This window comes from Periplaneta americana, chromosome 14 (assembly GCF_040183065.1).
Source record: "Periplaneta americana isolate PAMFEO1 chromosome 14, P.americana_PAMFEO1_priV1, whole genome shotgun sequence".
In the NCBI taxonomy this organism is placed as follows: Eukaryota; Metazoa; Arthropoda; class Insecta; order Blattodea; family Blattidae; genus Periplaneta; species Periplaneta americana.
Window position 1 is genome coordinate 113,224,893 of NC_091130.1, and position 16,637 is coordinate 113,241,529.

A 16,637-nucleotide genomic window follows, 5' to 3' on the forward strand; every position below is an offset into this window, starting at 1 on the left:
CTGATTTCGAGCGGCAGCGAATTCCATGAGCGGGCCATGGCTATTGAAAAAGAACTTGAGTACAGAGATGTCTGACGACGTGGTATTGATAGCAACAGATTGTGCTGTTAACGTGTATTTCGATTATGATGTGAAGCTAGGAGAGTAAACCGAGAGGCAAGGTAGTTGGGTGTGGAATCATGTATAATGTGATATAGCAGGCAAAGAGAATGTACTAAACGTCTATCTTGCAAGCGGAGCCAGGAGAGTCGTAGAAAATATTCCGATATATGATCATGTCGGCGGATATTGAAAATAAATCGGACGCAGACATTATGTACACGTTGAAGTTTTTGAGAAAGTTCAGCATTTAGGTCGCTATATAAAACAATAGCACTGCATACGCCTATATTATTAATACCTTTTTCCATTGACAAAAATAAGTAATAATACTGTATTTCTTTCACCATTTTTCCTAGCCTACTTTTGCAAGCTTTGCCGTAATTTCGTCGTCCCTTGCTGGTTTATTATTTCATAGTTAGTTAAACCATTTTCGTCTTCTATCTTTCCGTATGTAATTCATTTTCACTGATACTTTCCCAACATCAGAAAGGTTATATTCGCTTCCATTAGACGAAAGATAGGATAGATCAGAACATTCGTCAGACAACGCGAACACCCTTGCAGTTACCTTCGCCGGTCCTCGAACCACAGTAGTGAGATGGAAGACGGACGCAATTCAATCATACCTCTCTATTCCAATCTATTGGGAGTAGAGACATAACATTGTGTTGATTGGTAGAAACTCAGCCAAAAAACGCATACAGCCATTTTAAGGATAAACGCCGTAATTCTAATTACATCCCATTCTTCAGTGTTAGTTTTAACATCCATAACCTCCGACGATATCTCGGATGTATTTAGTTTGAGTGAGAAGTTGCACAAGGAATAATCTTCTAGCCAACGTAGTAATCTTGACTTATGAAAGAAGTTCGCGAGGAAAAGACAACCTGACATTTCAATACAGAAACCCGGTTTCTCGACGGACTTATTCAATTTATGTCTTGATGAAGCTCTTACAAAGTTGATGTTTAAATTAAAGATACGGAATCTCTTTACCCGTGATATTTTTATAATATTATTACATGCAGATGACTGAGTTGCCATTGCAAAAACGAATTACAAAGATTCATGTCACAAGCAGAGCACATTTCAGATTTATTTTCTCACCTGGAGTTAGTAACTAAACCCGAGACAATTATGTTAATAAACCTGAAGACAGATGACAGGTCTTGAGTAGAATCTGACATAATAAGTCACATAAAATAAAACTGAATTACGGTATGATATGCTAGACAGAGAAAGCACTTAAGTTCAGACATGAGTTTAAATTCTCATTTTAAAATAGATTAAATTTCAATGTTCCTTAAAGGGTTAGATACAGCTTACAGCAGTAAAATTTTGGAAATATTGAACATTTATGGCGAAAACGTTCGTATTTCACTATGTATTACATTATGTCATAATTTAATGACTTGAATGATTGTTCTTGATAAGTAACTTGGACGGTAATAAACCCATATATATTTAAAAATGTAAAATTATAGAACTTACTTACTATGTATTATGATATTCTAAGTATAACAATTGTTTATTATTAATGCTTGTTTTATTTTCTCTGCCTATGAGATACTAATATAAATACTTGATTTTATTATTTAATTTTCAGTAGGAAGATAATCATAGTTTTACTGAAATTATTAGGCCTAACTTCAATGAATCTCCGGGTTCCTTAAAAGCCAGTAAGTAAGTAAGTAAGTAAGTAACTTCAAATTTAACTTTAGATTTTTCCAAGCCTTGTTATTGGTAATTCCCAAAATTCTCCAGCTAAAGCTTCCTTTGTGAATACACACATTTAAAGGTTTTGTAAATCGTCCTAAAATATGAGAGTCTAAAATTGATGCAAAGTGATTAGATTCCAGATGTGTTTGTAATTACTTCTCACCTAATAGCTACATACCGCAATATCACTCGTATTAACATTTCAGAGACTGTGTTTAATTCAATGCATATAATTTACATTTCAATAATGAATAACTTACATATAGTGCTATAATCACTGTGTATTATCCTGATGTATTCTGTTATACTGTTAAATTTCGTAACAGCAAAAAAGAACTTCATGTAAATTATATACACCGATTCAATTTTTTTCTCAAATACCTGTAATTTTAACTGAATTTTAGAACACAACGTTATTGTGCAAATTATACAGGGTGATTCACGAGGATTTACCGTCATTTACGGGGAAAGAGTAGCGGAACGGAGAAAAATTCTCTCTGGCACCGGGATTTGAACCCGGGTTTTCAGCTCCACGTGCTGATGCTTTGTCCACTAAGCCACACCGGATTCCCATGCCGGTGCCGGATCGAGTCCTCTCGGTTTAAGTTCCACCTCTTAGGTTCCCTCTAGTGGCCGTCCTCTGCACTACGTCATAGATGTCTATGAACGTAGGACTAATGTCCACATATGTGCAGAAGTGCACTCGTTATGAGTGACTGATAGGCCGGGATCCGACGGGATAAGCGCCGTCTTAAATCACGAAATGATTTACGCATATCATATACATTATTTTAATGTACCGAAGTACATATGGTGTTTCCATGCAGATATTCTGCGTCATCTTATTCCGTCGGATCCCGGCCAATCAGTCACTTATGACGAGTGCACCTCCGCACATATGTGGACATTAGTCCTACGTTCAAAGACATCTATGACGTAGTGCAGAGGGCGGCAACTAGAGGGAACCCAAGAGGTGGAACTTAAACCGAGAGGACTCGATCCGGCACCGGCATGGGAATCCGGTGTGGCTTAGTGGATAAAGCATCAGCACGTGGAGCTGAAAACCCGGGTTCAAATCCCGGTGCCGGAGAGAATTTTTCTCCGTACCACTAATCTTTCATCGTACAATGACGCAGAATATCTGCATGGAAACACCATATGTACTTCGGTACATTAAAATAATATATGTCATTTACGGAGCTTATTATTTAATGAAGACATTCTGAACAAAAAAATGTCGTAGCCTATAAACATGTGCCCTAATCTCAATATTTTCAGAGTTACACTAATTTGAAATTGTTAGTAAAATACATTTTTCAATAGCTTTCAGGGTAAAAGAATATTATAAATAGAGAATGAACTATTCAAAAGTATCATTTCTTTAATTGGCTAGTGTTCTGAAGCTAAAAATGTTTGTTCATTGCTTTGTACAGATTTTCTTTTTCAATCTTTTACTCAAAATTACAACATTCTTACGCACTTATTACAAAAATTATTACAAATCATACTAGTACTTTAGGAAATTGAGTCTTTACAGTTTAATTATGCATCCTATTGAGTACAGTCTTGAAGAATTTACAAGTATGGCGTGATTTGTAACAATTGTTGTGATAAAGGCGTAAGAAAAATGTAATTTTGTAATTAAAATCGAAAAAAAAAAATTATGTACGAAGCAACTAAGGAATTTACAACACATTTTTAGCTTCAGAATACTAGCTAATTAAAAAAAATGATACTCCTGAATACTTCATTCTTTATCTGTAATACTCTTTTACCTTAAAACTAAAGAACAATCGTATTTTACAACAAAAAAATTCAATTTATTGTAACTCTCAAAATATTCAGATTAGGACAGATGTTTATATGTCATTTTTGCTCAGAATATCTTTGGAAATAAGCTCTGTAAGTGGCGGTAAATCCTCGTGAATCACCCTGTATGCAGGACATTGTAGTTATCTTACATGTATTTCTTATTAACTTGTTATACATCACTAGGCTATGGATCTTTAAGTTCTGGAAATGTCTGTTTTAGCTGCCTAAAATATTAAAATCCCTAAGTTAGCCTCTGTCCGAATAAATATTAACACTGTTGTTAATTGTAGGAATTTTCTTTCAATTTCAATGAAAATACACAATATAATACCAGCTAAATTCTTCTACTTGCTTTATTTATTTATATTGGTAAATATCTAAAACTGTGGAAAAATTCAAATATCTTGGAGCAACAGTAACAAATATAAATGACACTCGGGAGGAAATTAAACGCAGAATAAATATGGCAAATGCCTGTTATTATTCGGTTGAGAAGCTTTTGTCATCTAGTCTGCTGTCAAAAAATCCGAAAGTTAGAATTTATAAAACAGTTCTATTACCGGTTGTTCTGTATGGCTGTGAACTTGGACTCTCACTTTGAGAGAGGAACAGAGATTAAGGGTGTTTGAGAACAAGGTTCTTAGGAAAATATTTGGTGCTAAGAGGGATGAAGTTACAGGAGAATGGAGAAAGTTATACAACGCAGAGCTGCACGCATTGTATTCTTCACCTGACATAATTAGGAACATAAAATCCAGACGTTTGAGATGGGCAGGACATGTTGCACGTATGGGCGAATCCAGAAATGCATATAGAGTGTTAGTTGGGAGGCAGGAGGGAAAAAGACCTTTGGGAAGGCCGAGACGTAGATGGGAAGATAATATTAAAATGGATTTGAGGGAGGTGGGATATGATGGTAGAGACTGGATTAATCTTGCTCAGGAAAGGGACCAATGGCGGGTTTATGTGAGGGCGGCAATGAACCTCCAGGTTCCTTAAAAGCCAGTAAGTAAGTAAGTAAATATCTAAAACTACATAATATGAAAAATAATATAATGATTTCAATAAATCTGTAGTAATTAAATAAATATCACACTAAACTTCTTTCCTTAGTTTGCTCTTCTGTATATGACTAGAACTGTTACTAAATTGATAATGATATATTTGATAATGATGGCCCTTCACATTTCTGCAAACCGTGCCATCACTCCCTTGGATACATATTATTCTGCTTACGCTGTTTTAAACATCCGGGTATTACATATAAATGACTCTCATCACTTTTCTATCACGTCTCTCCCCTCTGTTTCCCTCCCTTCTTTTTCTATTTACCCTTCCCTTTCCTAGTTATCTATCTTATTCTTACTAATCTCATTTAACTAAACAATCACTTCTCTCAATCTGTCATTAATTGTTCCCAACATTGTGTAATTCACTTGAATCATTAACGTTCACTGACCACTTATCCCCATTAATCTAATCTTTATATTTTCAGACGAAGTAGTTTTAACTAAATTGTGAACTTCTGTAAAACTGCAAATTTTGTCACGCAATATTAACTTAAAAGGAGAAAACGTTCACTCTATGTCAGTCGTGGCGAAAGTGAGATTCACGAGCACATTGTGGTTCGCAATGATAGCTGTGTATTTCTCTTGCTTCCTACCTCCCACAACCCCCACCCTCTCACTCACTGGAATCAAACTCCGTTCCATATGTATATGTCTCAGACCTGCGAGTGGCGTATCGCCACAATGTCTCTCTCGAAACCATGTACAGTACCTCTACAAAAACGAAAGTTTCAAGTGGGATGGGAGGACGCATTTTTTTGCTGCCAATATGATGAGAATATTAAATATATGATTTGTCCACAAGTATTACGACGAAAACTGTTGTACAACATAAAATGGCATTATACTACATCACTCATGAAACGTTAAAAAGTTAAGTATTATTATTATTATTATTATTATTACTATTTTATCATCTCTGTACATCGATCCTTTTTCAGCAGATGTACGAATAATGGGGTTAGATCTTCAATTTAAACTCACAGATTTACAATGTGATGTTAAATGAAAGCTACATGTAAGGACTTGACAAATGTTGAACTTTTCAAATCTTTGCCAAAAAATTAAATATCCGAAGCTTCGTTCTTTTGCTTGCTCTATTGAAACCATGTTCGCTACAGCTTATGTTTGTGAAAAATTATTTTCAACAATGAAAATAATAAAACCCAAATTTAGATCACGACTGACAGACAGATAACTCGGTGATCAACTACGACTGGCAGTAAGTGACATAATTCCTGATTTTGAAACTCTGTCGCAGAGACATTCTGAAGAAGACAGTTAATTTTAGGTTGTGATAATGTGTCCTATGATGAAAGAGTAATGGAACGGAGAAAAATTCTCTCCGGCGCCGGGATTTGAACCCGGGTTTTCAGCTCTACGTGCTGATGCTTTATCCACTAAGCCACACCGGATACAACTCCGACGCCGGTTAGAATCGTCTCAGATTAAGCGCCAACTCTTGGGTTCCCTCTAGTGGCCGCCCTCTGCACTACGTCATAGATGTCTATGAACGCAGGACCGAAGTCCACACATGTGCTGAGGTGCACTCGATATGAGTGACTAGTTGGCCGGGATCAGAAGGAATAAGCGCCGTCTTAAATCACGAAGTGATTTACGCATATCATATATATTATTTTAATGTACCGAAGTACATATGATATTTCCATGCAGATATTCTGCGTCATCATACGATGATCCCGGCCAACTAGTCACTCATATCGAGTGCACCTCAGCACATGTGTGGATTTCGGTCCTGCGTTCATAGACATCTATGACGTAGTGCAGAGGGCGGCCACTAGAGGGAACCCAAGAGTTGGAGCTTAATCTGAGACGATTCTAACCGGCGTCGGAGTTGTATCCGGTGTGGCTTAGTAGATAAAGCATCAGCACGTAGAGCTGAAAACCCGGGTTCAAATCCCGGCGCCGAAGAGAATTTTTCTCCGTTCCATTACTCTTTCATCGTATGATGACGCAGAATATCTGCATGGAAATATCATATGTACTTCGGTACATTAAAATAATATATATAAATGTGTCCTATGTTTTATTGTTCATTTCTTTCTTCGTTATACGTATTAAACATTAGTTTGTAGCCTTGTACTGTATAAAATTACATTTAAGTGCTTGACGTAAGGAAAATGAATATCCGTTAATAAGTCAGACAGTTGCTTCACTTCCCCTTCGGGTGTTCGCCCTCCTCCATAGGTGCTATGCACGTTGCAGGTTACACAGTGGCTCGGCGCACGATCACATTTTCGCCATGGCTGCTCTATGTAGACAGAAGTCACTGGACCGTGCTTTATATTCAGTAATTTGGTGTTGGTGGGGATGTCACAGTCTGCACGATTTGTTTTTGCTACCAAAATTTCCTCACTGAGCTGGTTCAGTCTTGTATTTTTTAGGTTATTTTACTACGCTGTATCGGCATCTCAGGTTATTTAGCGTCTGTATGAGATGAAGGTGGTAATGCCGGTGAAATGAGTCCGGGGTCCAGTACTGCAAGTTACCCAGCATTTACTCATATTCGGTTGAGGGAAAACCCCGGAAAAACTTCAACCAGGTAACTTGTCCTGACCAGGAATCAAACCCGGGCCACCTAGTTTCGCGGCCAAACGCGCTAACCGTTACTCCACAGGTGTGGACTTGTGTTCTTCTCCAATACTGTCTTCTTAAATTTTTCACTCACACTCTAACAATATCTGGTACTTTGAATAACACTTTTTTAATTGTTCACATCAATTTCTTAACTTTTTGGAATTCTAGCCTAATCTTGTCAGTAACATGACTTACACCATGTGCAAGGAAAGTCACATGTATAAGTTTAGGATAAAATTCCACCAGAAATTGCATAGTAGGAGCCATGTAGGAGGCAGCATCTGTAGGCTAAATGCCAGCAACAATCTGTCCTCTTTAGGTCTGAGAAGCTTCAATCCGTTATTCATGAAATGTCCCCTTGTCACTTGGTTTGTTTTCGTAAGTTCTCTAGTGCGGATTAGATATGCTTTAGATGGTTTGTCGAGTCAAGTTTTCCAACAATGAAGTTTGCAATAAAGCGTCCAATACTATCGATCGTTTCCTTCACTGAAATCTGTAAGTTTCTTGTATGTAAGTCCTTCAGACTCTGCACATGATATCTTCATAAGCATGTTCAAAGTAATTATTTCAGAGGAAAGTTTATCACAGTACTTCTTCAAGAAATCCCTGAAGTTTTTATTTTCTAGGGCTTTAATAGTACTGGGGAGTGATTCCTGCACAATTAAATAATTTCAGTACAAAAAACTTTAGTTCAGTAATCCTAAACTTTCTGTGCTCAGAACAAAATTTCCATGATTATAAAATAAATTATTCTGAATTCAGTGGTATAAAAGACAACTAATAAGTTTCTTATTCAAGCGCAAGAAAAGGTTCTAGCTGATAACCTGTTTCCCCATTTTGGTAAACATACCTCAAAATTTAAGTGCACATTACTGGCTACAATCTTCACTCATACTCCTTGTATTTTTTAAGTTATCAAGTAATGCATATTGTAAATTCTAAAGCAATATTTAGTTGAATATTTCACCCTCAATGAAAGAGAATATAAATAACAATTTTGTCATTTTTTCAAAGTATATTTTATTTTTCTTCTTTATACGTGTTAGTCTATATTCATAAACCCGTAGGTCTACTTTGTAGAACACAAGCTGCAGATAATACTGTAAAACGTTCATGTAAATAGATTCAGCAGTGTCAGAGAAAATATTAAGTTTGAAAAATCTAACTTACGGAAAACTGCATTAGAAAAATATCTGGCTTACACGCGCCGCCATATTTAAAGGGACTATTTAAAGGATTTACCTGTAGAGATGCCTCCACATTATTATTATTATTATTATTATTATTATTATTATTATTATTATTATTATTATTATTATTATTATTAGTGTATAATCTTTCATGTACCTCCAGTCAAAATACTAACAACAGTACGGCCTACCCGAAAGTTTTGCAGAATTTTGAATGCCAGTGTCGAAATGTAATTTTAATATTTTATTGAGTATTAAGTTTTAACTGGGTTTGAAACAGAATTACAGTGGTTTTATCCGTATTTAGTTTAAGTCCATTAGGCCTACTAGTGAACCATTTATTTGGTTTATCGTTTGTCTTCGAAATAGACCTACTTTTTATAAGCTACAGCTCATCGTTTTCTTCTATAAGCAGCACACAAGGAGCAGAAATAAAGGATGCCAGTGTCGAAAAACAATTTTAATATTTCATTCCCCATTAGATTTTAAGCGGGTTTGAAACGAAATTGTAGTGGTTTTATCCGTATTTAGTTTAAGTTCATTACTAGTGAACCATTTATTTGCTTCATCATTTGTCTTCGAAATAGGCCTACTTTTTACACGCTATAGCTCTTCGTCTTCATGGAGTTGTTCACTTATACTGCGTGTTCAGTTCAAAGTGTGTCATGGCTCACTGTATACCATCATGTGGCTAGCCGATGAGCCTAGAGAATTTAATTTTCCTACACTTCCGCAAAGGCGTATTACCTATGTGCCAGAGAAGTTACCTAACAAGTACGGCGTTCATTCTGAAGAGTACGTACCGATACGTACGGTAACGCCTGTAGTGGCAGGAATGTGAACTGTTTGGAAACACGTACTGAGGTGAGTTTTTTTTCTTACTGTCGGGATATGGCGAGAGAGTTAAGACGATTACTTACGTATTTGTTGACATTAACTTCGACGGTCAACATGGACACGGGACAATTGAGTCGTATTGTGGAATGTTGTGGTACGCAACCGATGATAACAAATACCCTGCGTACGACTAGCCCGCACAAAACACAGTTCGAAAGAGGTTATGGTAGCACACAGACTATACAGGCCGCCATCTGTTGCTACGACGTTCAAGTTATACCGTATACATTCTCAAGTTCAGATTCATGAACGTCTTCGAATTTGTTCGAAGAAGACATTCTATGAAGTAATAACACAAGTAACAAGAACATAATAGTGCAGTCAGGGACCCAAGAAGTCCGATACTGCATCAAAATCAAAGAAGAATTAAAAAAAAAAGTTCAGATTGAACGCCTTGATTAATAGGCAACTTCTCTGACATAAAACTGAAACTCGCTTCATATCGCTGACTCACAACAGTGACGTCATGACACACTTTGAAATGAACACCCAGTATATTTATCTTCGAAGTGTCGTGAACACAAAAAGCTATGCTCGGAGGGACACAATTTGTCTCCTTTCATATTTATTACCCACTGTTTCACCAGTTCTTTTTTTTTTTTTAAAGGAATCTGTACACCAATATGGTATGCCGGGCTTTGTTACACATTTACGCATAAAAAAAATGCTGCTAATTAACAAAACTATGGACTTAACATAATAAAATTTATCTGAAATATGATATATCATTGTCTTTCTTCTGCTATTGCAGTTATATGCAGGACACACAACAGGCATGTTTTATTTTTTTAATTTTTCGTAGCTCTCCGTATACACAACGTTGTAAGCAGACGATTTTATAAAATGGAAGGCGCTAATTTCATGTCTGCCGTGTTTTGCGGCGGCACCGCTAAGAGCGCTGTACAAGGCAACTTGGCCACGCTATAATCTCTCTCCTTGGTTTGAACACTTAAAATTTGAGTAAGATTGATTCTCAGCTGTTATGTATGTTTCCATTTTATAAATTTAATGGTTATTTTATGATTAAATTTTTAACACTGTAAAAAAAGAACTTGACCTTATTGTCTACTTTAACGTATTATTATCTTTAAAGTGTATGTTTGCTGATATCATTGCCTGGCATAAATCTGCACTGAAGACACTTCTTCAGGATGCTGGGGATACGACAAGACAGTCTGCGTCATTTTTTACTTCTATTCCGCATTGTCTTTGTGAATTGAATTACTCTCTTCAGTGCTGCACTAGATGCGATTTCTTTTCATGAGACACGTAAAAGAAACAACATATTTACATTATATAGTATTTACGTATATTTACTGGGTGTTCAGTTCAAAATGTGTCTTGGCTCGCTGTATGCCGTCATGTGGCTAGCTGATGAGCCTAGAGAATTCAATCTTCCTACACTTCCGCAGCTCAGGTGTATAATCTAAGAGGCAGAGAAGTTGGCTAGCAAGTACGGCGTTCATTCTGAAGAGTACGTGCCGATACGTACGGTAACGCCGGTAGTGGCAGGAATGTGAACTGTTTGGAAATACGTACTGTCGGGATATGGGGAGAGGGTTAAGACGATTACTTACGTATTTGTTGACATTAACTTCGACGGTCAACATGAACACGGAGCATTTGATTTGTGTTGTGGAATGTTACCGTACGCAACCGATGATAACAAATACCCTGCGTACGACTTGCCGGCGCAAAACACAGTTCGAAAGAGGTTATGGTAGCACACAGACCGTACAGACCGCCATCTGTTGCTACGACGTTCAAGTTATACCGTACACGTTTTCAAGTTCAGATCGAAGAACGCCTTAAATAATAGGCAACTTCTCTCACATATCGGCTGAAACTCGCTTCAAATCGGTGACCCAACAACAGTGACGTCATGACACACTTGGAAATGAACACCCAGTATAAACACAAAAGTTAAGCTACTAGCATAACGGTATGACATGTTTCATGTATGACACACATAAGCTATCTACACGTAAAAATAATAGGCACACAAGTTAGGCTAAAATGACAACGAAAGGCGAATGTAGTAAAGTAATCCGTGGACTCCTTCTGCTACCACCCAATACCATTGACGCTAGATAACTATGCAGTTGGTACAGTGTTTTTAAATAACCAATTTAAGGGATTTAGTGCATGAAAATTCTAACTTCTACTATATTTGCAACTAATGTATTTATACATCTTGATTACACAATTTTAACACTGTATCACTTCGGAATATGTATGATAAGAACTTTCTTGTGCTAAATTTTAACGTACCTTGTTAACATGTTTCGACCTATTTTCGGTCACCTTCAGAACTGGTCGTTGTTGGTTTTGGCGCGTCTTGTTTCCTGTGTGGGTGTATTCGTAGTGTAGAGTCAAAGAGTGTATGTGTTTTGAAATTGAGTTGTGTGTTGAGAATATCGTTGGGGTGTGTTTTCGTGTGTCTGTATATTTCATATTGTTCTAGTGTGTTGAGTTTCTGGCTTTTTGGTTGGATGTGCAGTATTTCCATGTCTGTGTTGATGTCTCTGTAGGTGTGGTTGGCAACCTCATTCAAGAAATTAAACTACAACATCACATACAGAACAAATAACACTTTACAAAAACATCTCAACACACAAACAACACAAACAAACAAATACAACCACACAGGCGTATACAAACTCAAATGTAACACCTGCAACAACTTCTACATAAGACAGACATGCAGATCATTTCAAACACGTTACAAACAACACATCACAGCCATAAAAAATTACAAAACACCTCCACATATGCAGAACACATCACAAACGCCAACCACACCTACAGAGACATCAACACAGACATGGAAATTCTACACATCCAACCAAAAAGCCAGAAACTCAACACTCTAGATACACAGACACACAAAAATACACCCCAACGATATTCTCAACACACAACTCAATTTCAAAACACATACACTCTTTCACTCTACACTACGAACGCACCCACACAGGAAAGAAGAGGCGTCAAGACCAACAACGACCAGTTCCGAAGATGACCGAAAATAGGTCGAAACATGTTAATAATGTATTTATTTTTGAGGATATTATAATCCTCTCTGAATAAGATGTTACAACATTTAAATTCTTATCACTCAAGTAGTTATTGAGCTATGAAATTTTTTCTTGGAAAGTGGGGAATAATTTCAAAATCTATCTCCTGGCACAAATTTGAAGTATATGCTCCTCAAATATGTGTATAGTTCCTCTGATATATTTAGAAAAACACAGAGTAAACCACATTTTGAATATTTCTTCTGCAAAAGAAATAAAGAAATATTTACTCGCTCAAGACACAATTTTCGGTGTTATAGTGCCTATTGTGTAAACATTATTGTATATTTTAAAAAGCAAGTTATAAGTATTGTTTAACTGACCATTTTTTATAAAGCAAGTACAAAAAATTCAGCTTGATAGCTTTAAAATTGTGGAACCCTTTGGGATTTAAACATGTTGAAATATGCTGAAAATGGAAGTGTCAAAAAATCACTTCCAAAGTATACAACAAATTATTTAAAGGGCTTAGCAAAATATGACGTCATTAATGGTTGCTAAGTGTGTGATATTGTCCTTTTCTTTAGTTATTTAGTGACGCTGTATCAACTACGAGGTTATTTAGCGCCGATGGAATTGGTGATAGCGACGTAATATGTGCAGAGATGAGACCGAGGATTCGTCATAGACTATCTGACATTTGTCTTATGGTCGGGGAAAACCTCGGAAAAAACTCAACCAGGTAATCAGTCGAAGCGAGAATCGAAAATGCGCCCGAGCGCAAGTCCTGATCGGTAGGCAAGCATCTTAGCCGACTGAGCTACGCCGATAGTTGGTATTGTTCTGAAACTTTCATGCCACAAAGATTAGGCCTAGGACCTGTAGATTTATAGCCTATTTTTCAGTTAAACGAAACAGTGATCTTTGACTAGAAATGGTCGAAATTTCACCTTCTCTCCTCTCAAAAAAGCATTACCATCATTGCCATAATCATAGAGAAATGAGATTTTGTTTATATACTGTTTAGCTCGCTATGATGCACAATAGATAATACTTACTATAATACAAATAAATCAAATTGTTGGGTACAACTTACTATTCTTCAGATTCTGAAATACACTGACATCTTTGGAGTGTGATACGAATGAAATCAGAATAGATTTTATACAGTAGCGTGAATTTGCCGTCACGGAACTCGGAAGAGATTCACACTACGTGCGGCATCTTCCGGGAAATGTGGAAACCATCGACAACTCTTGTAGCCCGGCTTCTTGTCTGGTGTTGCGCTCTAGTGTCACTCTCAGTAACTGATCAACAAATTTTATTCAGGATTTTATGCAACCTGGCTAACTTATTCCAAAACACGAGGAAGTCATTGAAATACATACTGTAATTATATAAATATTTGAATAAATGAGTTCATTTCTTATACAATTTCTTCATAATTGCAGGCTACTCTGACATTTTCTCGATTTCAAAGTTCGTAGTTTCGCTCCAAAGACATTTTCAGGAATTCCCCGAGTCTAAATTACTTTCATATTAGCACTAATTCATTACCGTATTTTTCAATAGGATTTGGCTCAAAGTTTTCAAACATAGTGTCCAAAGGTATCCTTCGAATAGGTGGAAAAATTAAAATATTTTCGAGCAACAGTAATAAATATAAATGACACTCGGGTGGAAATTAAACGCAGAATAAATATGAGAAATGCCTGTTATTATTCATTTGTCATCTAGTCTGCTGTAAAAAAAATATGAAAGTCAGAATTTATAAAACAGTTATATTACCGGTTTTCCTCTATGGTTGTGAAACTTGGACTCTCACTTTCAGAGAGGAACAGAGATTAAGGGTATTTGAGAATAATGTTCTTAGGAAAATATTTGACGCTAAGAGGGATGAAGTTACAGGAGAATGGAAAAAGTTACACAACGCAGAACTGCACGCATTGCATTCTTCACCTGACGTAATTAGGAAAATTAAATCCAGACGTTTGTGATGGGCAGGGCATGCAGCACGTATGGGTGAATCCAGAAATACATATAGAGTGTTAGTTGGGAGACCGGAGGGAAAAAGACCTTTGGGGAGGCCGAGACGTATATGGGAGGATAATACTAAAATGGATTTGAAGGAGGTGGGATATGATGATAGAGACTGGATTAATCTTGCACAGGATAGGGATCGATGGCGGGCTTATGTAAGGGCGGCAATGAACCTGCGGGTTTCTTAACAGCCATTTATGTAAGTAAGTGTCCAAAGCTTAAGTATTTTTTCAAAAGAAAAATAATATTAACTTTTCGCTACATTTTATATGACAGGGGTTCCCAACTAGTATGTCGCGACACATATGTTTGTTCTACTTTTAGGAATAATAGTAGGCCTAGTGGTGTCAGCAGAGATGTTAATGTTGGTACTGTCGATGGTGATAGAGTTGTTAATGGTCGTAGTAATAGAGATGACGTTAATAGTAATGGTACTGTTATTGATAATGGTAGTGAAAGTAATAATACTAATGTCCATTAGTTGCTATGGTGGAAATAATGGTAAAGCTATTTTCTGTTTATGGTAAACGCAATAATATAGTAGACTTATGGTGGAAGTGGTTGTAGTGAGAGCAACTTAGTTGTGGTAGGGGAATTATTGTTCTGATAATATTTAATTATGTTGGTGAAGGTTGTTGTGGTGATCGTGTTTGTTTGCAATAGAGATCTTGATTGTAGTATTGGTAGTGAACGTGATAGTGTAGCGTCGGTAGTGATGAATAAACTGATTATACTAGTTAAGGTACAGCCTATGTACACCCACAAAACGCAAAAAATGATGAAAAATTAGAATATTCAAAATATAATTATTTTAATAGAGAATTTTCTCCCCTTTAATTTGATATAAAAATTTTCGATTTATGCCTTATGGTTTTTCAGATAAGTCCCATTTTCCACAATGCTGCGTCATCAGCCACGGTCATTTACTTTTGGAGTGATCCTCGTAGCAGTCAATCCCCTCGTTCAGCATTGCTTGTAAAATAAACTTCTTTCTAGTCCCGAAATAGATGCATAGATATCTGTATTTGATCATTAGATTGAAAAAACTTTTTTACGTAATGAAGTAATTTATAATCTTTTATTGTTAGTCATAAAACTGTAAATCTGTGTGTCAATTATGTTGTACATCATTTTAATAAGAGTTCAAAAGTAGAAATTAAAATTCTGAGGAGGATGGGCATAAACCCTGGGACAAACACCATCGCAGGATTTGTTGCATCAATGGAAAATAAGGACAAAAATGCCAAAAAAAAAAAAAACATTCAACACTTGAAGTTAAAACAAGGAGGAGGTATTTGAGAGGCAGAAAGAAGCTGAAACTGGACCGACATGAAGCTGCTTAAGGGGTGACATATGATGATGGAGTCTTCTAGGCTCTGAAAGTTTGTGACTCATTTCCTGTAAATAGTAATTTTAGAATATTTAATTCTTTCAAACATGATATATCAGCCAAATATGGCGATACCAAGAAGATATTGGTGTCATTTTGAAGTTTGAAATGTGCCCCAGTGCCTGACAAGGAGTAAAATAACATTAATATAATTAATAATTATCTATGGATTTTTACATAATTTATGCAACATAAAATATTATTGTAAGTCACATATATTTAATTAATGTAAATAAAAAAAATAGCTCTATGTCAGGCACTAAAGAATAGTTTTAGCTATAAAACAGTGAAAAAACTGTGGCTCTATCTTAACTGTAGCATGAGCTATCATTTTTCAAGTTGTGTGCCAAAATTATAAACAAAATAATTTTTATAAACAATTTAGACATAATTTCAAGGGATCTGTTCACTTCATTCTCTTTCTGGTACCATTCTCAATTATATAAACATTTTACAGAGCAAAATTATACAAAACAATTTTTTTTATCTAAAAGGTGTACATACCTTAAGGTAGCGATGGCGGTGGTGAAGGTGGTGGTACTGCTAGTGAAAATAACGAGTAAATTCTGTCAGACTTAGTTGCTGATGGTAGCATTACAGTTGAGTAATAACAGTAGAACTAATAATGGTGTTTATGGTTGTATTTGAATTGGTTATAGTGACGATAATAATATAAGATTAAGATGGTGATGGTAATAGTGGTAACATTGATAATAGTGATGCAAGTGGTAGTAGTAGTGGTAATAGTTATGAATGTAATGATAGTTGTAGAGTAGTGGTAGAGGTGTTGGTTTTGGTGGGAATT

At 36.2% G+C, this 16,637-nt stretch overlaps 1 non-coding gene across 1 annotated transcript; it reads left to right on the forward strand.

Moving 5' to 3' along the window:
• The first annotated feature begins 2,839 nt into the window (after nt 1–2,839).
• On the forward strand, nt 2,840–2,911 carry TRNAH-GUG (transfer RNA histidin (anticodon GUG)). The gene has a single exon. It is a non-coding gene; the product is annotated as a tRNA-His (tRNA).
• Nucleotides 2,912–16,637: the final 13,726 nt, after the last annotated feature.